The sequence below is a fragment of the Heptranchias perlo genome, chromosome 9 (genome assembly GCF_035084215.1).
Source record: "Heptranchias perlo isolate sHepPer1 chromosome 9, sHepPer1.hap1, whole genome shotgun sequence".
Lineage (NCBI taxonomy): Eukaryota > Metazoa > Chordata > Chondrichthyes > Hexanchiformes > Hexanchidae > Heptranchias > Heptranchias perlo.
Genome location: NC_090333.1, coordinates 77,558,683 through 77,571,699, shown reverse-complemented (window position 1 = coordinate 77,571,699; position 13,017 = coordinate 77,558,683). Strand labels below are relative to the sequence as shown.

At 42.5% G+C, this 13,017-nt stretch overlaps 2 protein-coding genes across 4 annotated transcripts in view; one reads left to right on the top strand and one right to left on the bottom strand.

The window, feature by feature from the left end:
- The window catches only part of ralgps2 (Ral GEF with PH domain and SH3 binding motif 2), a 413,674-nt gene that overhangs the window by 79,497 nt on the left and 321,160 nt on the right, over nt 1-13,017 (bottom strand). The window lies entirely within an intron of this gene.
- angptl1a (angiopoietin-like 1a) overlaps nt 12,569-13,017 on the top strand; it is a 58,940-nt gene continuing 58,491 nt past the window's right edge. The window contains exon 1 of the mRNA XM_067990775.1: nt 12,569-12,967. The gene's annotated coding sequence lies outside the window, so the exon portion shown is untranslated. The remainder of the gene's footprint in view (nt 12,968-13,017) is intronic.

Below are 13,017 nucleotides of genomic sequence, written 5' to 3'. Positions count from 1 at the left end.
CGACGATTTTACGTTGTCGTGTGTCTCGAAGGCCGCCTTGGAGTACGCTTACCCGAAGGTCGGTGGATGAATGTCCATGACTGCTGAAGTGTTCCCCGACTGGGAGGGAACCCTCCTGTTTGGCGATTGTTGCGCGGTGTCCGTTCATCCGTTGTCGCAGCGTCTGCATGGTCTCGCCAATGTACCATGCTCTGGGGCATCCTTTCCTGCAACGTATGAGATAGACAACGTTGGCCGAGTCACAGGAGTATGAACCATGCACCTGGTGGGTGGTGTCCTCTCGTGTGATGGTGGTATCTGTGTCGATGATCTGGCATGTCTTGCAGAGGTTACCGTGGCAGGGTTGTGTGGTGTCGTGGACGCTGTTCTCTTGAAAGCTAGGTAATTTGCTGCGAACGATGGTCTGTTTGAGGTTGGGTGGCTGTTTAAAGGCGAGTAGTGGAGGTGTGGGGATGGCCATAGCGAGGTGTTTGTCCTCATTGATGACATGTTGAAGGCTGCGGAGAACATGGCGTAGTTTCTCCGCTCCGGGGAAGTACTGGACAGTTACATGGGTAAGATGGGTATAGAGGGATATGGGCCAAGTGCAGGCAATTGGGACTAGCTTAGTGGTATAAACTGGGCGACATGGACATGTTGGGCCGAATGGCCTGTTTCCATGTTGTAACTTCTATGATTCGATGACAAAGGGTACTCTGTTGGTTGCGTCCCGTGTTAGTCTCCTGAGGAGGTCTATGCGATTTTTTGCTGTGGCCCGTCGGAACTGTCGATCGATGAGTCGAGCGTCATATCCCGTTCTTACTAGGGCGTCTTTCAGCGTCTGTAGGTGTCCATCGCGTTCCTCCTCGTCTGAGCAGACCCTGTGTATTCGCAGGGCCTGTCCATAGGGGATGGCCTCTTTGACGTGGTTAGGGTGGAAGCTGGAAAAGTGGAGCATCGTGAGGTTGTCTGTGGGCTTGCGGTAGAGTGAGGTGCTGAGGTGCCCGTCTTTGATGGAGATTCGTGTGTCCAAGAAAGAAACTGATTCTGAGGAGTAGTCCATGGTGAGCTTGATGGTGGGATGGAACTTGTTGATGTTATCGTGTAGTCTCTTTAGTGATTCCTTGCCGTGGGTCCATAGAAAGAAAATGTCGTCGATGTATCTGGTGTATAGTGTTGGTTGGAGGTCTTGTGCAGTGAAGAAGTCCTGCTCGAACTTGTGCATGAAAATGTTGGCGTATTGGGGTGCGAATTTGGTCCCCATGGCTGTTCCGTGTGTTTGGGTAAAGAACTGGTTATCGAAGGTGAAGACATTGTGATCCAGGATGAAGCGGATGAGTTGTAGGATGGCGTCCGGAGATTGGCTGTTGTTGGTGTTGAGTATTGATGCTGTCGCAGCGATGCCGTCATCGTGGGGGATACTGGTGTAGAGTGCCGAGACGTCCATCGTGGTGAGAAGTGTTCCTGGTTCAACTGGTCCGTGGGTACTGAGTTTTTGTAGGAAGTCTGTAGTGTCGCGACAGAAGCTGGGGGTTCCCTGTACGATGGGTTTCAGGATGCCCTCGATGTATCCAGAGAGGTTCTCACACAGGGTTCCGTTGCCTGATACGATAGGACGTCCGGGTGTGTTGGCTTTGTGTATCTTTGGGAGGCAGTAGAAGTCTCCCATGCGGGGAGTACGTGGGATGAGAGTGCGTAGGATGCTTTGAAGGTCTGGATCGAAGGTCTTGATCAGTTTGTTGTGCTGGTGGGTGTGTTCTTTGGTCGGATCTGCGGGTAACCGTCTGTAGTGTTCCTGGTTGTCCAGTTGTCGGTATGCTTCTTTGCAATAGTCCGTTCTGTTCTGTATGACTATGGCTCCTCCTTTGTCCGCTGGTTTGATGACGATGTTGCGGTTGGTCTTGAGAGCGTTGATGGCGTTGCGTTGTGCTCGGGTGACATTCTGGACTGTCTTCTGAGTGCGGCTGATGAATCTGGCATTGACGCATTTCCTGACAGCTTGAGCATACATGTCCAGCTGAGGGCAGCGACCCTCCGGAGGAGTCCAGTTTGACTCTTTCCTCTTCGGTTGCTGTACCGCGGATCCCTCTGTCTGCTGTTCCGGATCGTCGATTGTCTCATTGGGTTCGCTGCTGAAATCTTGGGGTTTGTGGTAGAATTCCCGGAGCCTCATTCTCCTGATGAATTCCTCTGTGTCCGCCGCGAGACTAGTGGGGTCCATTTTGGTAGTGGGGCAGAAATTGAGCCCTCGGCTGAGAACTTCGATTTCGTCTGGTTGAAGGGTGTGGTCGGACAAATTGACGATAGACTTCCCTGTGGTTGCAACCGTGGTACCAGGGGAAGCTTGGTCGATGCTGGTGGTGATGCCGAGTTTCTCAAGCTTCCTGCTCTTGGTTTTCATGTAGGCAGCGTAGTTCCGTTGCCTCGTCTGTTTGGCGGTATAACGTAGCTGGTCTGCTGTGTCCTGAGTACAATTGTCAACCCCAGTCCATCACCGGCATCTCCACATCATGACTGTGGAGAAATGCAGTGGAGATTGGTTCCCCAGAGAGAAGAACAATACAGCCATTCCCAGGTTGCTCTCACTCACTTCTGAGAAGCAGGCTGCAGAGTAGAATTTGAGGAGTGGTGGGAATAAGTATCTGACTTGCCAATAGATGGGTGTGTGGGATTGGAAGGCCAAGAAAGGGGAAGAAGCAGGAAATATAGTTTAACAGATTCCCACTCTCAACAAATTAACTGTATGAAAGTTCAAATTCAATGCAAATAGACTGAAGTATTTTCAGGTTGCATAGTTCTCACAACTATAAGGTTTCCCTGCAATGTATGGACGGCCCTTGCTGGAGCTGCACAAAAGGATCAATAAAACTAACAAAAGACAGGATTTTGCATTGCTATTCCCTTTTTCCATTCTTTGCCCGACTCCAAAATGGTTACCTGTTCTGCCAGAATCTAAAATAGCGATGCAAGAAAGCACAGAATCATACCATGGCATCTCATCGTCAGCTCTGTTTACCATGTAGCTGGCTGTGTTCTATCTTCAGAAGACTCGAACAGAACTCAGGCTGGAACCCTGGACCTTTTTTGTTGATTCAGGAATACAATACATTAACTCAGCAACTCAGAGAGCATACTTGGTTAATGTAGTGTATAGTCCATAGGAAGTAACAATAAAATCACCAACAGCAGTTGTTTGATTGTAGTACTGTGCAAATAATTAATTTTATCTGCTATTTTACTATTGATTGATTAAGTTAGGCCTGCAAATTGGTGCGATGCTCAAATACAAATTATCCTGTGCTTTTACATGAGGAAATCTCATTCAAAAGACATAACAACTGGAGCTGGATCAGGATATGTTTGCTTTTGGTATGGATGCACTCATTTTATTGATATGACACCACATGGCTGGGCCCACCAACAGTTGATCAAGACACAGAGTACCACATGATCGATGAAAGAAAAAAGGAACCTGCATTTATATAGCGCCTTTAACGACCTCAGGATGTCCTGAATCGCTTTAAGCCAATGAAGTACTTTTGAGGTGTAGTCACTGTTGTAAGGTAGGAAATGGTCAAGAGATCCTTCAGTGAAGCATTTCCAAGAACACTTTCTATTTTTGTAACAACAAATTAATGAAAGTAGAACCCTGAGTTTTGTTTACTCAAGGATATCTTCTCTATGACTCAGAAAAGCAGAGGCTTAATTGGTAGAACCATTCCTCAACTGTCCCAGGAAAATCACTATCTTGAATAATGGAAGGGAGCAAGTTTATCTGACTCACATGCAGCTATTCTACTCATCTGAAAAATGTCAGAAGAAATGGCCTCTTGGTGAATTTGCCAGAGTCAGACAGGAACTGAGAGTCACTAATGCGGCTTAGCGGTGACTACAAGCTGTACTTTATTTCTGGGCCACTGCTGTCCGTCCTGCTTGATGTTTCTAAAATTGGGATGTAGTCTCTATCTCAAAAGGGCAGACATCTGACTGTAAAAGTTTAGGAAGGGAAGGTTGTCATTTTTGGAGATTATTTTAAAATTGGTGTTTCTTGAAGTTTCTAATTTTTCTCCAATAATATTTAGTAATTTGACCTGCAGGTCTCCAGAGCAGCCTGTAATGTGCAGCAGCAACTTTTCCACACACTCAATTTTTGAAGTTGACAAGTCCAGTAAATGGAAGTCTGGTAAAGCCCTGATGAGTTTCCTTATTAAAGCATCACATCAGAATTCAGAAAAAGATGGACGGACAGAAATGGCAACACCAGTTCACCTCCGTTTCAAAGTTTGCTTTGTAGAAATAGAGAGGTGAGCGATGATTACCAACAGGTCATAACACTTCGAGTGTTAATAAGGTAATAGAAATCTGTGTGTACAAAGGGTTACTTTTTCACTCTGAACACAGCATTCATTACACACAGGAAAAGAGCAGCAGCAGTGACAAGGACAGGAGTACAAATTTCATATCAGTGCAAAACCTGCAAGATTATGGGGCACTGCTGTTAGCCATTTCCCAAACCGTCATTTATCAAAATTGACAGGTATTTCTTCAATGTTTTGTTCCTAATATTCACAGCAAGACTTGGCAAAAATCCCAAAATCCAAAAGCTTTTTTCATTCCAAAATAAAGAATTTCTTCCCTCTCTACCGGACATCTCTAATGAAAAAAACAGCCTTTTTAAAAAACTTCTTAAAGGCAGTTTGCTAATTCTAATTTTTCCATCTAAGTACTTAAAGAGAGAGATAACGCCTCACACTGAAACATACTATTTGTTTCTCATGGGATTTAGAATTACTGCCAATCTTCCCAATCCTAAAGTTCAAGTAGTCTTAACTTGAAGAGGTCACAAATTCAGAAAACTCTGCAGCAATTTTTTCCACTGCAGTGAATGAGAAGTTGACGTGTTGATTTACAGCATCAGATAGGGGTGCGGGTCATTGTTACTTTCATACAGGATTTTACACCAGTGCTGCAAATTACTGGATTAACAAATAAATAATGCAATATTCAACCTCGGCATTAAATATCAGATATTAAAAAGTGATTCATACTGCAGATAAGTGCTTTAACGTTACAATATGCTGTGCTTCAACAGGATCACAGCTGTTTCACATAGCTTCTCAAATATTTTCATGCCAAGAGATTCTTAGTGTTGATGAAAGAATTTAAGCAGCCTGGTAGGAAAATGTTTTACTGAATGTTCCCCTTGTCTTAATTAGTTCATTACAAACATTTTCTTGTTTATCCCCGTCCTCAATTTTCTCTTCTCGTCTCCTGAAGAAGTTGATTCCACGGGTCTGGATATCCTCTCGTACCTTCCCCAGAGATATCCAACAGACTACCTAATCACAAGGGAAGCACAGGCAAGCCCAATCGTGTCCCCACACAGCATCTGTAAACATGCAATTCCAACAAGTTAACAAGACAGCAAGCAGCATGCTGCCGGCATAGATCCCTGAAGCTCAGCAGTTTGATGCAAACACTAACCATGATTCCTTACAAAGTAACCAAGAGATGGTGAGCGGTAGTTTCTGTCTCATCAAAATCATTGTGTACACATACTAACGACCAGCTACATAGTAGCATTTTGGAGTCCTAAGAGCAGATTGCCTCGTCTTCTCAGGGAAGGTAAAAAAAAACTGCTGTGTGCATGGTTTACAAAGAAGGAAGTAAGGGGAAAAAATGAAATTAATGAAATTACAGGAAAGCTAATGAAGTTAAAACTGACACAAAAACAAGCCCTCTGAATGTCTGTGGTTCCAATATTTCAATTTCCTTAATATTGCACGCACTGCCACACTTAGAAAATGGGAGCCCTCCAATTCCTGTTGATACTGGATTACTAAAGGGTGGAACTAACCATCGTTTTCAACAATGAGTGTACAAGCCCTGAGTTCTCCAAGCAAAATCATTCCAGGTACTGGGAAAAGCGCCAGTTCCGTTGGTTTCTGAAACATTATAAATATCATAGGATATACAGTTGAGAAACTCAACCTCTTCCCACTTAACGATTTTCCAATATGGCTTCCCTGTCTGCCAGAATATAAAGTGAGCTCAGTTTAGTTCCACATCACTGCCAACATCAAATAAATAAAAATGCTCCAAAATGTCTCACTTTAATAACCAGAAACAAAGCTCCACTTTACAAGGATGTAAAGTTGAAACTGTTGCAAGCTATAAATTAGGAAAATAAAATCAACGTGACTGCTGAAAGCTCGATAAAACTATTCTGGGAAAACGTTCAATGGCTATTTTTGGTCCTTCAGAGTGGGAAGTTGTCAAGGAAGCTTGAAAGTAATTCAGAAACATCAAATTGGAATTGCTGCAATTTAACCGATTCATACCTGAAGAATTCTCGGTTTCGAATAAACTGGATCCCATCTATCATTCCAGAAAAAAGTTACCAAGAAAAGAGAGGATACTGGACCTGTTAATTTGGTCTCATTAATCACTAATGATAGGAAACAAGGAATCATCTTAACATTGATTAAACCAAAAGCCCGGTGCCAAATTTACTGGTCTGGTCCTAACTTGTACAAGCTCTATTCAAAAGTCAGCTTTCAGGCCTTGAAGCTGCAAGGCATGCAGTAGAAATGTTAATAAGCAACATATTACATACCTTTAAAAATACCAAATCTGTACAGTGAACTGAAATTACAGGGTGGAAGATCAATTGTTTTAGTTACTAAAGAAAAACTCATTCTCCAGACAGGGTGAAGCCGAGAGCAATAAATATTTCTTAAACTTCAGCCCCAAAAGTAATAGAACAAAGGGCAATATGAGCTTGATGGGGCTGTCCATCAAGAATACACACTTGTAAAGGGGAAAGCGGGGATATGTTCAAAAAGCATGCAAGAATATTTTGGGGGAGGGGGAAATCAGCATATACGTACATTTTTCTCATTTTTGTTATGTTTTTAAAAAAGTCAACTGCTAGAAAAAGAGACAATGGTGTTTAAATCAAGAGTAGAAACACATCTTGCTAATGTAATGTAGTGTTCCCCAGGGGCTGAACAGAAAGCCCCCCATTACTGAAATGAGCTTACTGAATTGACTAGAGTTCTTATGTGTTCACCTGGTCTTCAGCACATGGAAGAATAAACATTATCAGACTAAATGACTTAGGCTATAAACTACAAATCTGGTTTACTAAAAGTGAAACACTAGCAGAAAGTCAATATTGCAGAATTCACGATTATATAATTTTTAACTTCTCTGAAGGAATAAAAGAAAATAGAAGATGTAACACTCTGGTAACTCTCTTAATAACACTAAAAAGATCAAACTTGCATTTATATAGCTCCTTTCACATCCTCAGGACATCCCAAAGTGCTTCACAGGCAATTATAATTACTTTTTAAGAGCAGTCACTGTTGTTTTGTAGGCAAACACAGCAGCCAATTTACATACAAGGTTCTAAAAACAGGAACGAGATGAATGTGCAGTCAATCTGTTTCTGGTGGTGTTGGATGAGGGATAAATGTTGGCCAGAACACTAAACCAGTGTCTGTAACGTGACTTATACATGAGTTTACTTGTACCGCCAGAGAATCTCCAACCTCTATCTTGATGAGCTCAGCAGAACTGTAGAAGTGGGAGAGGGCGCTACCTTCATCCTCTCAATCGGCAGCTCCTGGCTACACAGCTGTCCATCAAATACACTTTAAAGGATCAAGTTTCCCCTCAGAAAACTGTCTCAAATCCTTAATCCTTTTGCAAGATAAAGCCAGCATGTAAGAGGTTTGCTAGGCAGACTCCCTAACAGGACAAACAATCAGAACTGATTTAGCTCCGTCTCCTGCAGCCAAGTAAACTATAGGTGTTTTTATATTGCACTAGTGCTGAAAAGTTCCCAAAGCAGTAACGGTTCTTCCAGACCGCTGATTTGAGAGAGACCCTGGAAATTTACATTTGGCTAGCAGTCAGCTGCGCAAGACCCACGCTTCGAGAGCTGATGGCACCAGCACAGGTCTTATGTAGCATAAAAGTGCCCAACATCAAGTGATTGTCACCCATGACCTTGACAGATAACCTTCATTAAGTCATCTACCAAGCAGCGGTGATCATCTGTCCTTGAAGTGACATTTTGCACAACCAACAGCGGTGTGAATCTTCTCCAACATGGAGAAAGCAAGTTAGCGGAAAGAAACAGACAGCTGACAGATTCTCTCAACGCACAGAATGAAATTTCAAATCACCATCCAAATCTCATGAAAAGAGAGATTATATGATTTGGAACATGATGGAGCTCCCTTTCCGTCACACATACTTTCTGAAAGATGAATATAGATAAATGTAGCAGAGTGAATCAAGAATGTAGGACAAAAGGATGTTGTGCATTAAGAAGCAAACTGGCTATACAAAAGTTCAGGAGGATTTCGTTCTCACAAAACTGAGAACTTGTGAAATAATTTATCACTGATGCAGTGAACAGTGTGTGTGATGACTGCTCTAGGTTTAAATCTAGGGCAAGATAGTGATAGCTAAATTGTGTTTTTTTTTGGAAGTGATAGAAATTAAGGAGTTATGATTTAAAATATCACATTTTCTTTAAAGGCAGTTCTCACTTTGCTATTCACAGCTAGATTCACAGTTAATAAGAACAGTTGAGATTACAACCAAAATTAAAAACATATTACTGAGTACAGCCTCTTTTGTCATTACATTAACCTTTACAGGGTGCAATTCAAATATTTTTTTGATAGAGCTAAATAAGGACACACTGACATCTTAGATTTTAAGCTGCCAATTTCCTAAAGTAATTTTCCAAGAAAAAACAAGATTGAAGTTAATCCTTCCAGAATGCAACATGGTGCTAAATGGGTGAGATAAATAGAACCAACTTTAGCATTATTTGATCACTACAAATTCTCCTAAATTTGAGTATTGTATATATAAAAAGAGCACTATAATGATAAGACCCTGTAATAACATGAATGGTTAACCTCATTATTGAGGTACTGCATTTCTTACATGTGGCCAATTAAAATATATGACTGGCTTGAATCATGCAGTGCAAAGCTAAACAAACAGACCACATAGTAAGATAGAGCCATCATGCATCACTTGGCAGCTCTGAAGCAGCAGATTGATATCTTGCTGTTGGAATAACCTGACACCACTCTTCCACAATCATGAAACACAGGTAGCAAGCCAAAGAAATAATCCATTGCTTTATTCAAGGAATTACATCCAACTTGGATAAATCCCTTGAAGTCAACTTTGTTAAGCCCTCCAATACAATGCAAGGATCAGTACAACTGGATGGGCTATTTTCTTTCATAGTCTCCACTGAGTTGTTATTTTAATAAGTATAAGCAGTCTGGGAGCATCCTAGTTGGTGCACCAATAAACATCAATATGGAGTGCCTGAGTCCCTGATCTCAGCTGAGGGAAGGATCCAGTAAAGATGTGAAATCACCCAAACTGGGAAGATGGTGAAGACTGAGAATGGTAGGGCAGGTGGGCGTCTTCAAACTGCTGTAATAGGAGGGACCAAAGATTACAAAAAAATATTGTAGTATTTCAGTAAATACATTAAACTATCGAAAAAAACAATGAGGAACCTTAAAGGGTAGCTCCCACCCCTCAGGGGTTGCTAAATGCCAGCCTGGTAGGTTACTGAGCCAAACGGGCCAGGAAAGGTCTGTGTTCAATTCCTAGCCTGTTGTGAGTTAGCTGATCTCAGTCAGGTGGTAAAAGCAATATAATTGGCCTTGCTGTCCTCCTGGTTAGAAAGGAAAAGTCAGCAAGGGTTCCCAGTGTTGCACGGAGATGCAGGGTGGGGATAGGAATGGGCTCAGTCGTGCTCATTTTCCAGGTTCATATATCAAGAGTGACCAATTGGATGGAGGGCTGCCAAGTTCCTGTGGAACTGTACCTCAGAAAAAGTCAGCACCTTATGTACAGAAGGGAAGAAATTAGAGGTGGTGGTGGTGGTGGGGGGGGGGGGGGGGGAAGCAAGAAGATCAACATTTCCATCCTGTAATTTTGAAAAATGTTCTTTTCAAAAACATGAATGAGCAACCCCCCGCTTGTGCTTGCCCCCCAAAAATATTTCCAGCAGAGGTTGTCAAAATTTCTGATGGAGTAATCCAATGAGTAAAGTACATGTGCGCAACACCAGAAGAGGTGGGAGCATAATTTAAAGGGGCAGGAGAAAATCTGCTACTGCAAAAAACTTTGTACCAATACTTCTTTGTATCAATAATTCTTTTAGAACCCAAAATAAAAAGAAAAAAAATCATAAACCAAAGAATGGAAGAGAAACAATATCAGAAAAAGTCAAAAGACCAAAATTACAGCAATTTATGCTAAAGAGACAATTTGCACACATTTCCCACAGCTTGGAGACAGGGACTTCATTCTGTGGCACACTGTCTGGATTGTTAGAAGCTGCTTATATCATTTGTCTGAGGATAACACTGTTACAGCGCGATTGCTGAGCTGTGTAACACGTCGCTAATTACACAGCTACATATAAAAAAAACATTCCATATGCTGGTGCCATTTGACATAAGTTCGCAATTGTATTTTGGAGACTGAATACACAGAGGCAGTTCCTCACATGTCAGTTTGCAAAAGGAACCCAGGATCTGATGACAGGAAGTTTGGTTAAAACCTAGTAAAGTGTCTAAGTTTTAGCATGCTCATTTTTGAAAGGAACCCAGTGTCTGACATGGGGAAGTAGTTAAAAAAATTGCTGTAAAATTTGAAAGCTTTTTTAAAAAAGTGAATGAGAGGACAAATAACGGTTCAGAAACAGATATAGATAGGTAAGAACGCACAAGGTCAGAAAAATTAACTGGTTTCTAAACGAAGTACTGAAATAGTTTAATTTATTAACCTACATACGGGCGCTAGAAAGGCACAGCACTCTCATGCCATGTCTACATAGTCAAGAGGTTGGAATGGAGCAGAAATGGCATCAATATCCTGCAGTTAAAGACACTGGCTGGGTTACTCCTACTGAATTTGTGGCTAAGTACACCAGATGCATCTCACTGGTAAACTTTCATGCCAACGCTTATTTGAACATACTCCTAGAAAATGGAAGGAGACTCGTGATTGAATCCCTCGGTTCAACTTGCTGCACTGTTCTGTATCGCATATCCACAACATTCATCTGCTTGCATATATTTAAAATTAAGGGCTGGACTCTCCTCCATGATTGTGTCCAAAATCGGGTGGAATAGCAGGTGAGATTGAAGGAAAATTCTGGCGGTCAAGTCCACAGCTGCTTCACTCCTCCGGGCTGGCTTTCCCTCCCTTTGTCTGTGCCTAGATTACGGCTGGCTGCTCCTTCACGCCCACCACATCCAAACGGTGGCTGGGGAAGAGGAAGGGGTGGGGAAAGGCAAGGCCCGGTTCCCAGCGGATTTTACGGACACCTGCCCCACTTTCCGTTGATTCCCAGGGCCAAGTGGAAGCAGCATCAGCAGCTCAGAGATTAGGAAGTAGTGGCAGAGGGCCTACTAGAGGCCTCCTCTCCCTCCAGTTCAGGTCAGCACTCACCCAACAGAAGGCCTTGATTTCAAACAAGGCCTTCGTTGGGAGCTTTGGTCCAATCTTCAGGTCTCTCCTGCCCCTTTAAATTATGCTCCCACCTCTTCTGGTGTTGTAGCAGTTTCCCTTCTGAAGCACCGTCAGGATTTTCCTTTTTTACCCAGACGGGGTCCCTCTTGGCAAGAGCCCGCTGTATGTAGTAAATAACCCCGGAGTCCTGCCCTGATGGAACTCCACGTGGAAGAGGGGAATCCGCAAAATGTCATGTGTGTGTGCATGCGTGTTTGTGTGTGTGTGTTTGTAATGAAGATTACAAGAGAGTCAGGAGCAAATGTGAGTTAGACACAGAGGGGATTAGGTGCTGCCAAAACACAGTAATGCTTGAGAGAACTTTATAACTGGTCATCTGAACCCAAAGTTGAAATCACAGCCATCGATATCAGTTTTTTGTACTGGGTGTTTATGTGATTGGTTTAGATTCTGCATGCCTCTTGCATCACAGCACAGATCTTGGAGAACTGCAGTGGCCAATACTCTCAACGCAGTTAATACCCAATGATGCGTACACTGAATATAACACAAACATGTGCAATTTTATCAACCAAAAATCCACAATTGATTGCCAGGAAATAACACAGCCTGGGTAAATCTCATATGTACACACTCCAACCTTGGCCATGAAGTTGCTTTACAGGTGCTCTGGTCAGTTCACACTAGCAATTCATCTGCTGAGCCAAGGTTACAGGACATAAAATCTCTTCCGAAAGAGATCATACAGTGAACCATGTATTTTGATTTTACTGTATTTAGGTTTTTTTTTAAAAAGAGGGTGGGCGGGGAAGTGAATTTTAATTTTCTGGGTACAAATATGCTGTTTAAGCATTGACATGTCCCTTTGGTTCACACTTATTGCAAATGTCTAAACAATGAAGAACTTTCTCCTTATTCCATCTGTTTTCACCAGGAACCTCGGATTAAATCCAGGGAGGAGAAAGGAAACCTCTCGCTCGATTAGCTGTAACTGCCATGACATCATAGGTGGGCTGATCTCACAAACTTCATGCTTGTGTTTTTAAGGAGACTGTCAGTCTGCCTTACATTGAGATCCTGTGTTTATTGACTGCACACCCACCATCCAACGGAGTCTGGCCCTGAAGCTGTAAAAGCAGCACAGACAGTGGCATCAGCAACAGCAAAGAGTCGCATGATCTTTCTGTTAACTGAAAGCAGAACCCGGCGTCTCGAGTCTGGCAGAGTGCAGTACTGCTATATCCCTTTCACACTTACTGCAGCCTACTGTGTGTTGACGATTTTGTCAGAAAACAATGCTTTTGGATTTGTAACAACATGGGACAGAGTGCTTCATGACTCCGTTTATTGCTTCAGAAATTCAGGTGACATTCCCACAAAGAGCAGTACAAATACTTGGAAACTTTTTATCTGACTCTGGAACTTTACTGCAACACATACACAGGAAAGGAATCAGGTTTGTATTATGCATGAAGATTGAAGTAGAACTTTTCGGCTTGCTGAGCT